The sequence below is a fragment of the Macaca thibetana genome, chromosome 13 (assembly GCF_024542745.1).
Source record: "Macaca thibetana thibetana isolate TM-01 chromosome 13, ASM2454274v1, whole genome shotgun sequence".
Taxonomy (NCBI): domain Eukaryota; kingdom Metazoa; phylum Chordata; class Mammalia; order Primates; family Cercopithecidae; genus Macaca; species Macaca thibetana.
Window position 1 is genome coordinate 102,939,487 of NC_065590.1, and position 19,172 is coordinate 102,958,658.

General features: G+C 37.4%; 1 protein-coding gene across 9 annotated transcripts in view; it reads left to right on the forward strand.

The window, feature by feature from the left end:
* The window catches only part of ADI1 (acireductone dioxygenase 1), an 847,802-nt gene that overhangs the window by 155,329 nt on the left and 673,301 nt on the right, over positions 1 to 19,172 (forward strand). The window contains exon 1 of one of the 9 annotated variants that reach the window (XM_050754066.1): positions 4,659 to 4,662. The exons of the other annotated variants lie outside the window; for them this stretch is intronic. The gene's annotated coding sequence lies outside the window, so the exon portion shown is untranslated. Of the gene's footprint in view, positions 1 to 4,658; positions 4,663 to 19,172 lie in introns of those variants that run through there. 9 annotated transcript variants of the gene reach the window in all.

A 19,172-nucleotide genomic window follows, 5' to 3' on the forward strand; every position in this document is an offset into this window, starting at 1 on the left:
ATATGAATTTAGAGGAGACATAATTCATGCCAAAGCAATAGAAATACATAGATTAATGCCCAAGGAATCCACTAAAAATTTGCCTCCAGTGCAGGGAAAACAGAAGGGAGTAGGAAATTGCAGAGTTTTCTTTAAAGACTTATACCACTAAGTGATTAAACTATAAGCATGTATAATTTAGTTAAAAATAAAATCTAAAGAAGCAGCAGACAGATCTGAAATGAATCAACAATTGCAGGTGATTTTTTTTCCCTTTATTTAGAACATTTGCCTAATCTAAAGGCTGACTAATACCGAAGAAACAGAGAGAGAAAAGAAAAAAACTACTTACTTGACAGGAAATTCAATTTGAGTCAACACTGAACATTGTGAAGAAACTTCACAAAACGGATTATGTTATCTTACATTGTGTTCAAGGAAGTCAAGTGTATAACCTGAGGGAGCCATAGCGCCACTCTATCTAGCGGTGGTGTGCAGGTAAAGAAGCTCTAATTTGTAGTGTGTGCTAATTTCCAGTGTGATACTGCCCATGGCCTACTTCAGCGACATCACTGAACGTGGACTTGGGAAAAGGCAGACATGATGAGCTCCTGCAAGCTGGGATGTGCCAACCCCAGTCCACACTATAACAGATCAGAGCAGTTAGAGGAATCCTTTTCTTCCTTTATAATTTTTTCTAGTGCAATTTTAAATTTGGAAAATGAGAGTTTATGTATTTTCAGAAAATAAAGATGCTTAAAAAATCAAATCACATGAGTCATAGTTCAAAGAAGGAGTGTTTAAGATGAAGATAGTAAAAAGTTGTAGTTTTTGAATTGCCATGATTGGTTTACAATGTCAAGATCTCCAGGAACTTGATGACTGCCTTCAAATATCTGAAGGTTTTATTGGGACAATATATTTGAAAATCCATTTTTACCACCCTGTACACACGCACATGTGTGCACACGCGTGCACACCCCCCCACACACAATTGCAGTGTTCTTATTTACCTTTCATAAGCTACCATAAATATTGCCTCCTCCATGGATCTTCTCTGATTTAATTAATATCCAGACTCTCTTCCTGTTTTCCAGAGATTTCTATTGCTTCCTACAACACTTTATGGGTAATTTACCTCCTTATATATCTGTCTCTCCTGCTAATATGAGTGCCTCTTAAGGACAGGGAACACATCTTGTTCATCATATTTCCTGACACATGTAGAGATTCAAAAAGCTTTGATTGGAGGACAACTTGAAGCAAGTTTCAGTTCAGTAAAAGGAAGTTCTGAATCATCAGAGATTTTTTATATAGGAACAAGTTCCCTTGAGGAGTGTAATTCTGATGACTCTGGATGTCCTGGCATAAATTGGAAGCCCCATGTGGTAGACAAGTGCATGGACTAGATGACCTCATGGTGCCTTCTGTGCACTAACCGTGTAACTGACCTTGAACAGGCTGCCCTGGCTTTAGTCCTGAATTGCATAACATTGACACTGCCCTTTCATCACCTGTAGGAAACACGTTTTCTGATGTTCAGATGGATGTTAAGATATTTGCTTATACTTTCTGAAAGTTTTAAAGTTTTGCCACTCACATTTCAGTCAGTAATTTCCTTGTAATTCATTTCAGTATAATGTTAAGTAGGAATTTAATTTCATTTTTTTCTTATTGAGAGGCAAGGGCTCACTTGTCCAGGACTAATTTCATTCAGGGGAGTTTATCTTCTGAGCAGGATTGTTATCTGTACCTGAGAAAGCATTGAGGTAGTGGAGCAGGGATAAAGATCATGTGTGTGCCATGCCATACAATTATACCCTAGACATGGGGCCCAGCTCCTGATCACCCCAGCAAAGGGTTTCTCCTAACCATGCATCTTTTGCCTTCCACAGCCAGTAGCCTCATCACGTTTCATGGTTGGCCACGATGGAACCCCATGCACTGCCCCACGGTGGGGGCACCATGCCTATGTAAGATTTCCCCAATAAATGCTGTTTCTTCCCTGGGGAATGTGCTCTTGGGTAAGCATCCTCATGTTCTTGACATATATTGCAACAGAATTTTCCAGCACTATTTATTTTATTGACTAGCCAGCCTTTTCCCACAGACATACAAAGTGATCTTTTTTGAATTCATGCTGTATACACACGAGTCTGTGTTGTAGATTAATTGTGTTTCCCAAAAAGATAGGTTCAAGTCACAATCTCTGGTGTCTGCGAATGTGACTTTAATGTCTTAGTCCCTTTGCATTACAACAAAATACCACAGGCTACGTAATCGATAAAGAATAGAAATGTATTTCCCACACTTCTGGAGGCTGGGGGGGGGGTCCAGGATCCCGGCACCAGCAGGTTCAGTGTCTGGTGAGGGCTTTATTGCTACTTCCAAGATGGTGCCTTGTGGCTGCATCTGCCAGAGGGATCAGGCCGTGTCCTCACATGGCAACGAGCAGAAGGGCAAGAGAGGGGAACTCTATGAAACCTCTTTTATAAGGGCATTAATCTAGGCTCTGCCCGCATGACTTAATCACTTTCTAAATGGCTCTACCTGTTAATACTACTATAATGGGAATTACATTTGAACTAGAATTTTGGAGAGAACATACATTTAAACCACAGCAGGGTCTTTGCAGATGTAATCATATTAAGATCCAGACATACTGCATTAGGACCCAAATTCGGTCTCACAGGCACATAGGGAAGAAAGCCATGTGACAATGGAAGTAGAGATAGCAGTGATGTGTCTACAGGCCAAGGAATGCCAAAGGCTGCCAGTCACCACCAGAAACTAGAAGGGGTAAAGACAGTTCTTCCCTAGAGCCTTCAGAGGGTGCATGGTGTATTAGTCTGTTTTCACATTGCTGATAAAGACATATCCAAGACTGGGCAATTTATGAAAGAAAGAGGTTTAATGATCTTACTGTTCCACGTAGCTGGGGAAGCCTCACAATCATGGTGGAAGGCAAGGAAGAGCAAATCATGTCCTACATAGATGGCAGCAGGCAAAGAGAGCGAGCTTGTGCAGGGAAATTCCCCCTTATAAAACCATCAGCTCTCATGAGACTTATTCACTGTCATGAGAATAGCATGGGAAAGACCTGCCCCCATGATTCAATTACCTCCCACTGGGTCCCTCCCATAACACGTGGGAATTCAAGATGAGATTTGGGTGGGGACACAGCCAAACCATATCACGTGGCTCTGCTGAGTCGCTGATTTGGGACTTCTATTTTCCAGAACTGTGAAGCAATACATTGTGTTGTTTTAAGACACCTAGTTTTTGGTACTTTGTCATTGCAACTCTAGGATACTTATGTGGTCTAATTCTAAGCTCTGTATTCTGTTCATTGTTGTGTGTTTCCTTTTCTGCAATAATACAGCAATTACTAGGGACTTATCATAAAGCTCAATAGCTAGAAGGGCAAATTCCTCACCCCTGTAATCCTTCAGTTTCCTAACTATCCCTCCCATTCTGCTCTTCCCTGTGAATGTGAGGATTAGTTTACAAAGATCTATGAAACACTTGTTTTAGATTTCCATCACAATTTAATGGAATCAGAAGGCTGACTTAGGAAGTATTAATAGATTTAAGGTAAACTGTTTCTAGCTATGAAAGTGGAATGAGTAGTCAAATATTCAGCCATATTTTATTATTTTCTCTGTAAAGATTTTGCACATATTTGGTAGTTTTATATCTAGAGCTGTATAAATATTGTTGAAACCATGAATGGGATCTTTGTTACAGTGTATAAAGCAACTATTACTAGTGTATAAAGCAACTATTGATTTTTGTATTGGCCTCACTCTCAGCAAAGGTGCTGGAGGCCAATTTGATTACTTTGTATCTGTCTATAGACAATCAGCACTTGCATAAAAAGACATTTTATTCTCTCATATCTAATTCTTATATTGCTTTTTACTTTTGCCTTGTTAAATCAGTATAAACTTTAATAGAAGCAGGGATAATAGGCATGTTTGTATTATTGCTGAGTTTAATGTGATCAATTCTAAGTTGCCAGTGCTAATGATGAAATTTTGAATATAAGTTTTAAAATGAATACTTTTTATCTGCATGAGAAAGTTTTCTTCTATTAAGACCTTGCCAAGACTTTTTTTTTTTTTGAATAATGAAACGTGTGGAACTTTTTCAAATAACTTTTATATATGTCTATATAATAATGTTTCCACCTTCCATTTGTTATCCTAACAAATGTGATAATGTATACTCGCATTGGTGAATGTTAATAAGTAAATAATTCTGTAATGTCTAATAATTCTGGAATTTCTAGAACTACATAGAGCTCTCTCAGTTTTGCTTATAGGGACTTATAAGTGGGAGTTGAACAATGAGAACACATGGACACAGGGAGGGGAACATCATACACTGGGGCCTGTCAGGGGGTGGGGAGCAAGGGGAGGGATAGCATTAGGAGAAATACCTAATGTAGATGACAGGTTGATGGGTGCAGCAAACCACCATGGAACGTGTATACCTATGTAACAAACCTGCACATTCTGCACATCTATCCCAGAACTTAAAGTATAATTAAAAAAAAGTAAATACTTCCGTAATGTCTAATCACTCAGGAATTTCTAGAACTACATAGCATTCTCTCAGTTTTGCTTATAGGACAATATTATTTCCACCCCTTAGTAAAACTGATTATCTTTTTAGGGGGGGCATCCCTAAGTCCTGCATACTTCTAATTTCTAATTCTTCCAACTAGAGTGATGCTAAAATGCAAGTGAACAAAGGTTTAAAGCAACATTTGACTATGGAAACTCAGAAATATTTGTCTCATGAAGTCCAGGCACATTTCAGATGCTCCCAGTGAAATAAAAAAATGCGCTTAAAGCCAGGTGTGGTGGCTCACACCTGTAATCCCAGCATTTTGGGAGGCCAAGGTCAGCAGATTGCTTGAGGCCAGGAGTTCAAGACCAGCCTGGCCAACATGGTGAAACCCTGTCTCTACTAAAAATACAAAAATTAGCTGGGCATGGTGGCAGGCACCTGTAATCCCAGCTACTCAGGAGGCTGAGGCAGAAGAATTGCCTGAACCCAGGAGGTGGAAGTTGCAGTGAGCCAAGATTGCACCACTGCACTCCAACCTGAGTGACAGAGTGAGACTCCATCTCAAAAAAAAAAAAAAAAAAAAAAATGCACTTGACATTATTTTATTGATTTGCATGAAATTCAAGGGCAAATAGATTTTCCCTGAGACGTGAATCCAGTGGGTGCACACGTGCATTTGCACCTCCCTTTTGAAAGACTCAGACGCACTGGGAATAGTTGAGATTCCCTCAAAAATGAAAAGGGTGCTTTTACCTCATTTGAAATAATATTATTTCATTATCGATTAAAATTATCATTTAAACTTATGTACTTTTAGCAAGTAAGAAATGCTTTTCTCTGTTAAGGAAAATTAAACCCAGTTCACCAGCGTTCGCTGTGTACCTGCCCTTTGTGAAGCACCGCAAAGCTGAGCAACATACAAAGATGCTAAACAAAACCCTCCCCTGGAGATGCTTATGAAGCTAAGAAGGTAATGGCTTTCACAGCTGTGTTTTTTTTCCCCATGAAAAAAACATACCTAGCTTGCACCTGATACTTAGAGTGGTAGGAACTTACTGAAGAAAAACACAATTGTGCTCAAGGATGAAAGAGAAGTACTCAAGGGAAACAAGAGGGAGTAGAAAAATTAATTGGAGAAAAAGAAAAAGCACCAGAAAGAAAAAACAAGCAAGTCATTCCAGTGCCCCCACCCCATTACCTCCTGGACCTGCTCATGGCTGCTCTGCCCCTGGACCCTGCAGGCCTTTCTGCTGCTCCCATCTCACGGCCTCATCAGTGCTGCTCTGCCCCGGCCGTGCCCGTGGCTGCCTCTCTCCTCTCCTCTCCTTCTGTCTATACTCAAATGTCAGTCTTTAGAGGAGGCCTCACTGGACAAGCCCATTGAAAATTGGAATTGGCTTCCCCCACATGTTTTCAGTCTCAATATACCCTATTCCATTTTCCTTTTATTCTCCTGCTGCTCAAAATTTTTAGAAAGTTGTTGTATGGAGCGGGGCGCAGTGGCTCATCCCTGTAATCCCAGTGCTTTAGGAGGCCAAGGTGGGTGAATCACTTGAGTCCAGGAGTTGGAGACCAGCCTGGGCAACATGGTGAACCCTGTTCTCTACAAAAACACACAAAAATTAGCCTCGCATGGGGGCACACAACTGCGGTCCCAGCTGCTGGAGAGGCCGAAGTGGAAGGATTGCTTGAGCCAGAGAGGTGGAAGTTGCAGTGAGCCATGATTGCACCACTGCACTCTGGCCTGGGCATCAGTGAGTCACTGTGTCAAAAAAAAAAAAAAAAAAATTAAAGAAAATGTATTTATTTGTTTATTTTTATTTCCTCCCTTCTCCCTTACCCCAGAGAAAAGACAAGTCTGGAAAGGCAGGGAGAGGAGTGTGTCTTCAGTAATTTGTTCCCAGTGCCCAGAACTGCATCGTGAGAACAGGAGGCACACAATCATTGTCGAATGAATAAATACTTTAAATCAAATCACTTAATTCTCACAGCAATCTAGTGAAATAAGTGCTGTTATAATGTATATTTTATAGACAAGAAAACCGAGGTCTACAGAAGTTAAATATTTTGCCACCAAGACTCCACGGCCGTTTAGTAACAAATAGAGAATTCAAAAGACAGCCTTTCTGACTCCGGAGCCCAAAAAGGACTTTCTACGCTGGTCCAGGTCCTTGTGGTCAAATCGACAAGACACATCTTTGCAGCAGCCCAGGTTCAAGCACCCTCTGACTCTTTTCTTTCTAATTTCACCCAAGTATATAGCAAAGTATTAGGCCCTTAATATAAATCAATTCCCATTGAATCAAGTCAAGGAATTAATCTGTGGAATGAATCGAGAAGCTGGATGCGAAATAGTGCCGGCGAGTTTCTGATTCCCGCTAGTGGAATTGCCAGCAGCACACTTCCATCCCTGTACCCGCAGGCTCAGTGCCAAACAGGCAGCTGGCCAGGTGTGGGGGGTGCTAACACTGCAGCCTCACAGAGAGCCAGCCTATCGCTTTGGAAAAGAAAAAGAGAAGATCAAGATGACCTACCAAATGAGCCCAAACAACTAGCATGATGTTGTAACAAAAAACAAACAGAAAAACGGTAGTGCTCACATTTCTAAATTAATATTGTTGTGTTCTGTAGACTCCACTGTTTAGAATGGAAGCGCTCACAATAATTTGATGAAAAGATGGGGTGGCCCAGGTATCTTAGCTAGCATCCTTCTGGGGATTAAACTGTGCAGACAGGAAACAAAACACACTGAAGGGGGAGGCGGTTTTCAGAGTGTCCTGAGAGCAGACATCTTTTTTCTATTAAAAAGAGAGGAAGTTTTGTTATTATTTGACTAGAGCTAATTTATGAAAAACAGCTGAAGTATCTGGTATGGATTTGTAAGGTACATATTTAATGAGGGCATTGTAAGCTCAGGTGTGTCCAAATCACACAATTGTATAGATTTCATTCATTTCCACACAGAAAATAGTATGGTCAATTGTCACGTGCAAACATTAAACTATCATTTAAAAGGATCCTGTGATGCCTTAATATTCGTCAATTTCAGCCTGAAGTAAAAAGACATTTTAATTTCTTAAAGGCAAGAAAAGGGGTTTATGCAAACCTCCGAATGCCCTAGCTCATTAACTTCTTCCTGCCATAAAAAGTTTCAAGCTCACCAATCAAGAGCACATGTCTAGAAAGTACACCCTTGAGCTCTTTCGCAAACCAGACAAAACAAAACATAGCTGGGTGCAAAATTGCCAGCTCGCCTCAGAGACCCTGCAGGACCCTCCTCCTCCTTCCTCCTTGCAGCCTGGCAACAACAACCAATCGGAGTCCGGGGGAATCCCAGGGCATGCACAGGAGGCCCCCTGCACCTTCTCAAGGCTCCACATTCTAAACTCCAATTTTCAGACTTTCCTGAGCGTGAGGGAAGATTTAAGGCATTAAAAAGGTCACAAGCTCCACAAAATAATACCTACATTTTTAGCAACTATTGATTGAGAAAACAGATGATGACAGTTGTTAAGAATCCAGTAATAATCTTATATGGTTTTGTATTTTTTAAATTACAACACAACCTATATTTCAAGAAGGTAGAAAGCGGAGGGAAAAGCCTGTGATCCTGTGCAGATGACACCTATTTCCCATACCAACCCATGGGATCTCACGGCGGCTCCCTGCCCACAGCACACCACAAGGACCCAAGTCTACAGGTGAGAATTCCATCCCAGCAAGGCAAGCAGAGCGGCCGAGGATCTAAAGTGCAGTTGTGTGATGCTTCCTTTCCTCAAGGTCCTGGCATTGTTTTAGCAGCCACTCACCTGTATGAGTAGGGCTTACTGTCTCCTGTATTTGGGAAACAAACCACAGATAAATCTGTATTCGCGGGATTTCCTTGTATCCTTTTTAGGCTAATATTATGCCCAAAACAAACAAAAAAAATGAATAATACTTGGAAGCCTGGCCACTTTGGAAAGCTTCCAGGAGCCATGATTTTGACTATCGACTCCTTCTGTGACCACTGGCGTCTTCCACATGCTAATAATAGTCATAAACCACAGGCCACCTTTTCCTTTCTTCTGAAGCCCAGGGTTTGCAGGACTAGGTACAAGTGTGGATATAAGGGTGCTGGGGCCCCACTTCCTCATCACTGCTTTAATGATCAAGGAAACTATTGGTGACCGGTGGCAGGTATTTCCTAGAATTTATTTTTGTTTTGATTTTTATTTGTTTATTTATTTATGTATTTATTTATTTATTTTGAGACGGAGTCTTGCTCTTGTCACCTACACTGGAATGCAATGGCATGATCTTGGCTCACTGCAACTGCAACCTCTGCCTCCCAGGTTCAAGCGATTCTCCTGCCTCAGCCTCCCCAGTAGCTGGGATTACAGGCACTCGACACCACACCCAGCTAATTTTTTTTTTTTTGTACTTTTAGTAGAGATGGGGTTTCACCATTTTGGCCAGGTTGGTCTTGAACTCCTGACCTCAGGTGATCCGCCTGCCTTGGCCTCCCAAAGTACTAGGATTATAGGCGTGAGCCACCACGCCTGGTCAATTTCTAGATTAAAAAAAAACAGGGTCTACTTCTAGAAATACACTCTAAAATATATATATAAAACACATTTATTTGCATAGGAAAATGGGTAGAGAAAAAAATTTCCATGGATTTCCTGAACTGCTTTATCAGATGAGCGAAAACTCTAAAGAGTCACTATGACATTCATTACAGGTCTATAAACAAGGGCATTCATGTATCCAGCACCAACGTGAGTTGCTCCTGAGTTTAGGGTATACGTCCTGGTGTGAAAAACGGAGTAGGAAAAATGAAAATAGAATACTGCAGTTTGACAAGGGTGACCTCACTCCGAAGACTGGAGTCAGGATAATTCAGTGTTGATGTTTTGGTAGAAAAACAACGGAACTTGTTTGTGGGGCTTTTTGCCTTGAAGATACAGACAAATGTGTCCAAGAGAAACAGGCAATATTTGATGTCGTAAGACTTGTCTAGTTAACTTTTCAACTATGAATACCTTTTCTTTTCCACAATTTCTCTCCAAAAGTCAGCTGCTTTTAGAACAAAACACACTGCAAACTACAGTTTGGCATTTTTAAATGCAGCAGCAAAGCGGGTGTTTGTAGTTTGTAGTGTGTGTGTGTGTATGAGAGAGAAGAGAGTTTGAGAGGAGAGAAAGTGGAAAGTGAGAGAGTATTCTTCCCACGGTCCTTCTAAAGGCTCTTGGCTCTCTTCACAGCAATTCTGAGCTGTGTCTGGACTGTGCAGCAATTAGGCTAACACCATCATTTTGTTGTCCTTTTTGTTCCTGACGCTTGCTCTTTCACATGTGTCCAAATAATTTAATTTATGGATTGTATGCTGAGCAGGTTCAGCAAAAGTAGGGCAGGAATCCCATGAATCTTAATGTCTCACTTTACTATAAGTCCCTCTACATTGATAAAAGAGATTTGCCAGTCCTTTCAAAAAGGTCCACCACAATCTATAGCCTACAGCTCCAGATGATAATAGCTAGATTAGTTTGCATTAAATGCTTCCATAAATGATGTGCAAAAGTGCTATTATTTCTAAATATCTGTAAGACAATTTTGAATAGCATTAACTCAGCTAAAACAAAGAGAAACAGACATTTTAATTTACACACTAATTTCACAGTGAACAAAGTTGAACCAGCTAGAAAAAATGAAAAAACAGAAACCTTCTATAATTGTTAAATGTGGTTTTCATCTTTAGAATTTATTCTTTAAGAGAACTGACATTTTACCAGTCCAGCGTCTTCATCCATTTATTGAAAGCAGCACTGGAAAAGACAAAGTGATTTCTGTTCCTGATAAAATGCACGGGGCACCTCTGTGAGGAAATCAGTGTTCCAGACCACACAGCATATGACAGGGTTGGGAGGAGCCGGGGAATGCAGGGAACAAGGGCAGGGACTGAGGGCATCCAGCAAAGGAGGAGCTGGAAGAAAAAGAAAAATGAAGCTTAAATTTAGTCACAGGTGAGCTGTATAGGATAGTCACTTACTACTACCAAATACACAAGCAATCTTGATCAGGATGCTTAAGGAATACTTTTTAGTTAAATAAAAATGGAACTTACAACATTGTTTTAATTCGTGCTATTGAAGGAAAGGTGTAAATAAGTCAACTTTCCTTACCAAATCTAATTTAAAAACTCACATATCTAATAAATCAAGATCATTGTCCTAAACAGCAAACGTTTTTATTCTAGAAGACAGGAGGTATAGAGATTTTGCAAGTTTAGGGAAGATGCTTTAAGGAAAGCTTTCAAAAAATATTCCTGTTTTATCAATTCATTATGTTAAGATTTGTTTCTCTGATTTTACTCTTGTGTTTTTTAAGCTGATAGACAGGATAGAAGAAAGATAAAGAAAGATGACAAAAAGAGAAATCAAAGAAAAAGAATGACCAAAATGAAAGGCTTACCTAGGACAATGTTTGTGGGGACACAGTTATGAATCTTCCCAAATCAATACGTAAAAGGAGGCAATTACTAGGATGGTAAAACCCAAAACCAACAGGCAACATCTACAATAAAATGAGGGGATAAGGCATCCATATGAACTCCAAATAGGAGCAGATGAGGCAAATCTCCACAATTTCACAACCTATGTGGTCAGAAACCATGCAGTAGAAAGCAGAGGAAGGAAACAGATTCACACCAGCCTAAACTCCTGTCAGACACACAGGTAAACTCCGCAGTCCATGCTGAGAGCCGCAGGAGAAACGTGGAGTGGGCTGTGAGACTAATTCCTGGGACAAATCTCACTTTGTGGAGAAACTGCTGGGAGTGGAATCGAAACCAAGCAGGACAAGGGCAATGTATACAAAGAACAGTGAAGATAAAAGGCATTTGGAACAGCAGAGGTGGATCTCAGAATGGATGCCACCTGTATTCGTCTGTTTTCATGCTGCTGGTAAAGACATATCCGAGACTGGGCAATTTACAAAAGAAAAAGGTTTATAGGACTTACAGTTCCACATGGCTGGGGAGGCCTCACAGTCACAGTGGAAGGTGAAAGGCACATCTCATATGGTGGCAGAGAAGAGAGCTTGTGCAGGGAAACGCTCATTTTAAAAACCATCAGCTCTCGTGAGACTCATCACTATCACAAGAATGGCACAGGAAAGACCCACCCCTGTGATTCAGTTATCTCCCACCAGGTCCCTCCCACAACACGTGGGGATTATGGGAGTTACAAGATGAGATTTAGATGGGGACACAGCCAAACCATATCACCACAATATTTTTAAATTTATTTTTTAAGTTGTGGTAAAATATGCATAACTAAGGTTTACCATCTTAAGTGTGCAGTTCAGTGGCATTAAGTGCATTTACACTGTTGTACCACCATCACCATCATCTATTCACAGAATCTTTTCTCTTACAGAACTGAAACTTCTTACTCATTAAACAGTAACTCCCCATTCCCTGCTTTCCTCAGCATCCAGCAACTGCCATTCTACTTTCTGTCCTTATGAATTTGACCCAAGTATCACAGAAGAGTGGAATCACACAGTATTTGTCCTTTTATGTCTGGCTTTTTTACTTACCAGAATGTCCTCAAGGTTCATCTATATTGTAGCATGTGTCAGGATGTCCTTTATTGTAAAGGACAAACAATATGCATACATATATATATCACATATTGTGTTTATCTATTCATGTGTACCAAAAGATTCAGCAATTCTACCTCTGAATGTATACACAAAGGAATGAAAAGCAGTTGTGAAGAGATATTTGCACACAAATGTTCACAGCAGCAATATTCACAACAGCCACAAGGTAGAAGCAACCTAAGTGGCCACAGTGTTTTTTTTATCACAGCAGAAAAACAAAACGAGAGGGAGCTCCCACATGTGAAGCTAGACTAGGTACCTCTGGCATGCTTGTCCTTTATTTTTAAAAAATCATTTTAAACAACAACTATACGAAAATTGAGGTGTAGAAAATAAAAACCCTACCATGATAACACACTATAAAGGCATGCCCACAAAACAGATGAAAAGTGTAAGATAATATTCCTAAAGAAAAATTGAAAAACAGAAGCTGTAAAAATGACATAACTAAGATTATTTAGAAAAACTAAAAAATGATATGATTGCATAAACAGATTTGAGAAGACAGAGAGATGCACTGAGGAAATAATTTAAAATAAACGGATATTTTTGCCAGAAATGATGGGTAAAATAGTAGTAATACAAGAGTCAATAAACACAATTGATACATATTAAAATTTAGAGATAGGATAAAAAAACATATTCTAAATAAATTTAAAATATTTTTAAAGTCAAAAGAAAGTTGCTATAGAAGAGAAGCAAAGAAGATAATTTATACTTGTAGAAAAAGTCAATGAAGAAGGAAACCAAAGCAAAGAAACAGAAATACAATAAAACGTTTCTAAAGGTTTTATTTTCAAGACATAATTTCATATTGAAAGGGCTTCCATATTCATTGGGAAACCTAACCATAAGGGATATCACTAACAGATATTCACCTAAAACTACTGAACTTTAATTAATTGAAAAGAAATCCTCAATAAATCAAAACACACAGCCAAGTCATTCATAAGAGAGAAAACTAAAATTGTAATCGGAATTTTCAACATAAACATTTAATGACAGAAGACAATGTTGTAAGATGTTTCAAATACCTGAAAAGAAAAACTACGAGCTAAAAATTTTATACCCAGCCAAATGGACCTCATGGGTGTAGACAAACTACTGTAAGGATACATCAACTCAGAAAATGTTGCTGCCCTGAGCCTCTGTGATGTAAGCTGATAGACAAAGAGCATTAAACAGCAAAGGAAAGGGCAGGTGAAAGCATAATGGCTGTAAGCGAGTGGCAAACTTGCAATTAGTGTAATACAATCATTAAAGGGTAATCATACATTATGTGATACAGTATGTAAGGGCTCTATTCTCTGACAAGATAGATGCAATGTGATTATCAAAATTGGAGGGGAATGACAACATATAAAAATTAGTTTAGTTCATGGAGAGTGTTATGGAAAGTGGCAGAAAATAATATTAAATTATTAAGTAATTTTATACTTATATAATTAATAATCAATTAATTAAGAGAGAGAGGAGATGTTAGGGGGTGCCATGTCAGAAAGGAGAGGAGAGAGGGAAAGAGGTTAGTAAAGAATTTTATTATTGTTTACAATAGGAAACCAATTGAAAACAGACAAATAAGAGGGGACCTAGAGTGTTACATAAATATGTTATTATAAAGATAAACATGTAAACAAAAACACAAGCCTTGCTAGATAACAAATGCATATAAAATGAGAGGGAAAAAAGCCAATAGATCAGATGGTGACCAATTATATAAATAAAAATATATTTAGTACACATTAAACATAAAACCATATGACAGAGCTAAAGCAAACATAGTGAGTAAATCAACATATGTCCATTGGTTTAATTCATTTCCTGCAAGATGTAAAGAATAAATTGTGGTATCAGGTCACAAAAGACTAATTTCAGTGGCAGTTTGGAGCCATGGATAATCTCTACGACCTCTTTAAGCTAAAACAAAAATGGTAAATTTTCTGAACATCCAATAGTAGATGATGAATTAAAAATTGAAACATTATACCTCATAATGGTGTTAGAGATCAATTATTGTTTTATAAAGATATTTCTAAAATACAGTTTTTAAGTTCAAGTTTAAAAGTATATAAAAATTATTCTGCTCTTCAATATTTGGCCCTGTCATTCTGTTCCCCAGGGAATGATTTATCTCTTCCTTTGCCTCTGCAGATGGCTTTCAGGTAACTTTTGACTGAACTCTGGGACCCTCCAACTATAAACATTTCCTGGCTGCCAGTACTCTTTACATCATGCCATTCTCAGCTTTGCCATCTCCCCTGCTTAAGCTGTGGATGCATAAATGCTTTCTTCACTAAAAATTCAACAGTTCTGTAGGTCACTGACTCTCTAGGGCAATGCTTAGTGTGTAAGGAAAGTATCAATGTGTGTATGTGTGTGTGTAAGTGTATGTGTGTGTGGTTTCAGTATGTAAATATTTTTTCTCTCAAGTTAAAACTTATTCTAATACTATGATGTTATCCCTAGAAATACATGAGATTTTGCCTCTTTAGGATTTCACTGAGGAAATAAGAAATAAATTTTATTGTAGTTAGAATTTATAAGAATATGACAGAAAAGTAACTTAAGAAATTTCTGCAATATCCTCTTTACTGGCTAGCAATTCAGTCAACATTAAGAGAGTAAAAGTCAAGAATATCCTCCCTTATTTATGCCATTGTCCAAAACTTCGAAACTCAATACAGAATTATTACATGCAAAAGATGTGCTTCCTATATCATTTGGAATCACTTAGTAATATAGATGTTTAATTATATAATTAGATTTTGAAATCAAGTGCCACTGAGGATTAACTTAATTTGCAATGGAAAATTGTAAAAATAGCAAAGAAATCAATTTTTTAAGGGTAAACTTACATTCCAGGATTATAAAAGACACTTTTCATATAATGTGCCAAAATATATTGAGCATTTTAAAGAGAACTAAATACAAATTAATAGAAAAATTGTTTTATATGGATAGTCATATATCAAATTTATAGATTACTTAGTTTGCTTAATAGAAAACTAATTATGTGAAATGAGAGCTTACAGTATACCATTTAAGATGTAAATACTATAAAATATCACTATAAGCAAAAAATGGGAGTAAAACACAAATGAGTAAAATAATATTCATAGTAATAATAATAAATATAGCATTTTTGGTACAACTCCTATACTGAGAATTTAGATGATGATTAAAACAGAGTTTGCCATCTTGTAATGTTAATATAAATCCAAATATTAGCTTATATCAAAGATGTAATCAAACCTTGTTAGTAGTTGGAAATATGATGGTGAGTGCCTAACAACACTGCCCTCCCACAAACTGCAACTATAAATCCTGCACAAAGCAAAGAATTTCTTGAATGCCCTGAAGACTGAACAAAAGCATCCAGATTTTGGAGATAGTCAAAACTTGGAGCAAGCAATTAGCTGGGAGTGAGTTCCCTGTTTTTTGTGGTTGTCCTATAGGCAGGTACTTTTATGGCAGGTGGCTGGGTTGGGGGAGCTAGAGCTCTAATAAAATGTCCACTGTCTTTCTGTCTGTAAGAACCAGGTCAAGGAGAGCTGGACAACCAAAGCAACAAAAAATAAAGGGAAACTTAGAAAGAAAGAAGTAGAGCCCCAAATTATTTGTTTAAACTAAGCCTAAGTCTCTGGCTGATCCTGAATCACGCAAACATGGCAAACTGAAAGCTGCAGTTCAAGCTTCAAGTACTGAACAGAGACCTGTGTCACCACTCATTGTAGGCCCAGCGATTTCCAGTTTGACTCTAATCAAGCTAATTGCAACCTGAAGCAAAACTACCAAAACTGTTTGGAGTAACATAAAACATTTTGGAATCCCTACCACATCACATTCAAAATGTTCATGAAATAATTCAAAATTATTTGACATATGAACATACAGGAAAATATAAATTCATCTCAAGAGAAAATATTATCAATGTATGACAACATTAAGAAAACCCAGAAATTGGAATTATTAGAAACTGGAAAAATAATCAATATATTCCAACCCTGGAATGACTCATAAAATGGACCCTATTTATGCTATTTATTTATATGTAGATACATATTTATATTTGTATAGTTACATATGTGTATATGATATATGTATATATACACATCTATGTATGTGCATATATTATATGTAAATAAGAATGTACAATATATTATATACATATACTTTATTCATTCTTACATATGTATATATCTTGCTTTATAGAAATATATTTTTATTTATAAGAATGTATAAGAATACATTTCTAGAAGCAAGATATATACATATATATAAAAATAAAATTACATACTGACATATATACATTTATAAAGGAATATACATCTACACACACATGCACATATACACATATAGGTTTAACCTTAATGAGAAGTGTGTGTGAGCCCCTATTTCACAATGACAGGGACTTTAAGGCAACCATTATAATGACGCTCAATTAAATGAAGGAAAATAAATTTGTAAATTCATAATGGATAAAAAGATAAATCCCAGCAAAAAGGATAACCAACTGGAAATTTTACCGTAAAAAATACACCTAAAATTTTAAAAAATTCACTGGATGGACTTAATAGCAGAGTAAAGATGATATAGAGAAAAGCCAGTATACCTAAAGATGAATCAACCAAAATTAGTCAATCTGAGGAAGAGCAAGACATAATATTTTTTTTCAAAATGAGTAAAAACCTCAGGGTCCTATAAGACAATTTTGAAAGGCCTAACATAAAAGACTACAATTTTGAGAGTGGTAAAAAAAGCAAGATCCAACTCCACATTGTTTATAAGGGACACAATTTATATATATAAATGTACAGGTACATTGAAAGTAAAGGGATGGAGGAAAAAATCTTGAAACTAGTGAGTACAAGAAAGCAAGAGTAGTTACATTTGTAGATTTTAAGACAATAAATATTACCAAAGATAACAAGGGACATTTTTAATTATATGAGAATAAAATCACAAGAGAAAAAAAATCATAATTGTGCATGCAACTAATAACTGATTCTCAAAAATAAATATGTGGCAAAAATCAACAACATTAGACAATTCTACAACCACAGTATTTTCATACCATCTCACAGTAATTGATAGAACTAGACAAAAATGATCAAAAGAATAGAAACAGTAAACAAAACTGTCAACCATACAGACCTAATTGATATTCATAGAACATTATAACTCACCAGGCATTATCCATTCTTGTAGTAAATATGGTATGTTTACTAAGTAGGACTATATTCTGAGCCATAAACAAAAAAAGTCTCAAATTTCAGATGCTATAAAAAATATTTTGTATCTAATTAGTCAAAACAAATATTTTAATATTATTAACACATTACTTGAATTAATAACTATATTTCTTGGATAGTACAGCTTAAGAAAAATATATATATTTATATTTGTATACATATGTATGTAGGTATATGTATATATGGATATTTGAATTTCTTTCAAAATACGTATTATCCTCTTTTTAAAATGTGGAAATATGGAATCATTTCTTGCACTGCCTGAGATCTACACTCCTGGCACGCGGCTTGCTCTGCCATCCACCCTGTATCCTATGTTTCCTTTCATCAACTCCCACCAAGTTAGTTTTATTCTTAGAAAAGTCAGTTGTTGTTTTATTCCTCAACTGTTTGTATCACCTTTATATCTTACTATAATTAAATAATTGATAAAAATAGTATGCAAACCAAAGAATTAGAATCACAATAAAAGTTTTTTATATGAGATATAAGTGAATGTTTTGTAAAGTCTTAATTTGAAAAAGCAAGTGAAAAAATAAATCACCGTACATTGGAAGTTCCAAAGGAAATAAGTATTATTCAGAAAGTTTCTGAAATCGGATTTCTTTCCAAACTCTGTAATATCTCCTGTCTCATTCCACTTTAAAGGAAATGTCATAGAAATTACAAATAACCCATATGGGGGTGTGTGTGTGTGTGTGTGCATGCACGTGTGTGTGTTTTCTTTTTTGTGACGGAGTCTCGCTCTGTCGCCCAGGCTGGAGTGCAGTGGTGCCATCTCAGCTCACTGCAAGCTCTGCCTCTCAGGCTCACGTCACTCTCCCGCCTCAGCCTCCCAAGTAGCTGGGACTACAGGCGCCCACCACCACGCCCGGCTGTTTTTATTGTTGTATTTTTAGGAGAGACGGGGTTTCACCGGGTTAACCAGGATGGTCTCAATCTCCTGACCTCGTGATCCACCTGTCTTGGCCTCCCAAAGTGCTGGGATTACAGGTGTAAGCCACCGCACCTGGCTGCATGTGTGTTTTCTAAACAAAGCTGAAATTATCAATTATCAAATTTATAATCAGGAAAGTTGGCTTTGATAAATAAGTCTATGTGCTCAAATTTGTTAACCTAAATGAAATGGACAAATTTATTAAAAGAGACAATTTGTCAAAACTCACACACGAAGAAATATATAATCTGAATATACATATGTATATTAAATAAATTGAATCAATAATTACCTTCCAAACAGAAAGCACACAGCCTAGCTAGCTCATAGGTGAATTTGACCAAACATTTAAAGAGAAAATTATATCAATTTTTACATAAACTCTCATAAGATAGGAATAGGAGTATTTCCTAACTCATTCTATGAAGCCAGCATCACACTAATATTACAACCAAAGACACTACAAGAAAATTATAGATTGATATCACTGATGAGCATGGATGCAAAAATCCTCATCAACATATTAGAAAATCAAATCTACCAATGTATAAAAGAATTATGTACCACAATTGTATTAGTCAGGGTTCTCTAAAGGGACAGAACTAATAGGATAGATGTATGAATGAAAGAGAGTTTACTAAGGAATATTGACTCAAACAGTCACAAGGTGAAGTTACACAATAGGCTGTCTGAAAGCTGAGAAGCAAGGAAGCCAAAACCTCAAAAGTACGGAAGCTATTCAGTCTGTGGCTGAAAGCCAAAGAGCCCCTAGCAAACGTTAC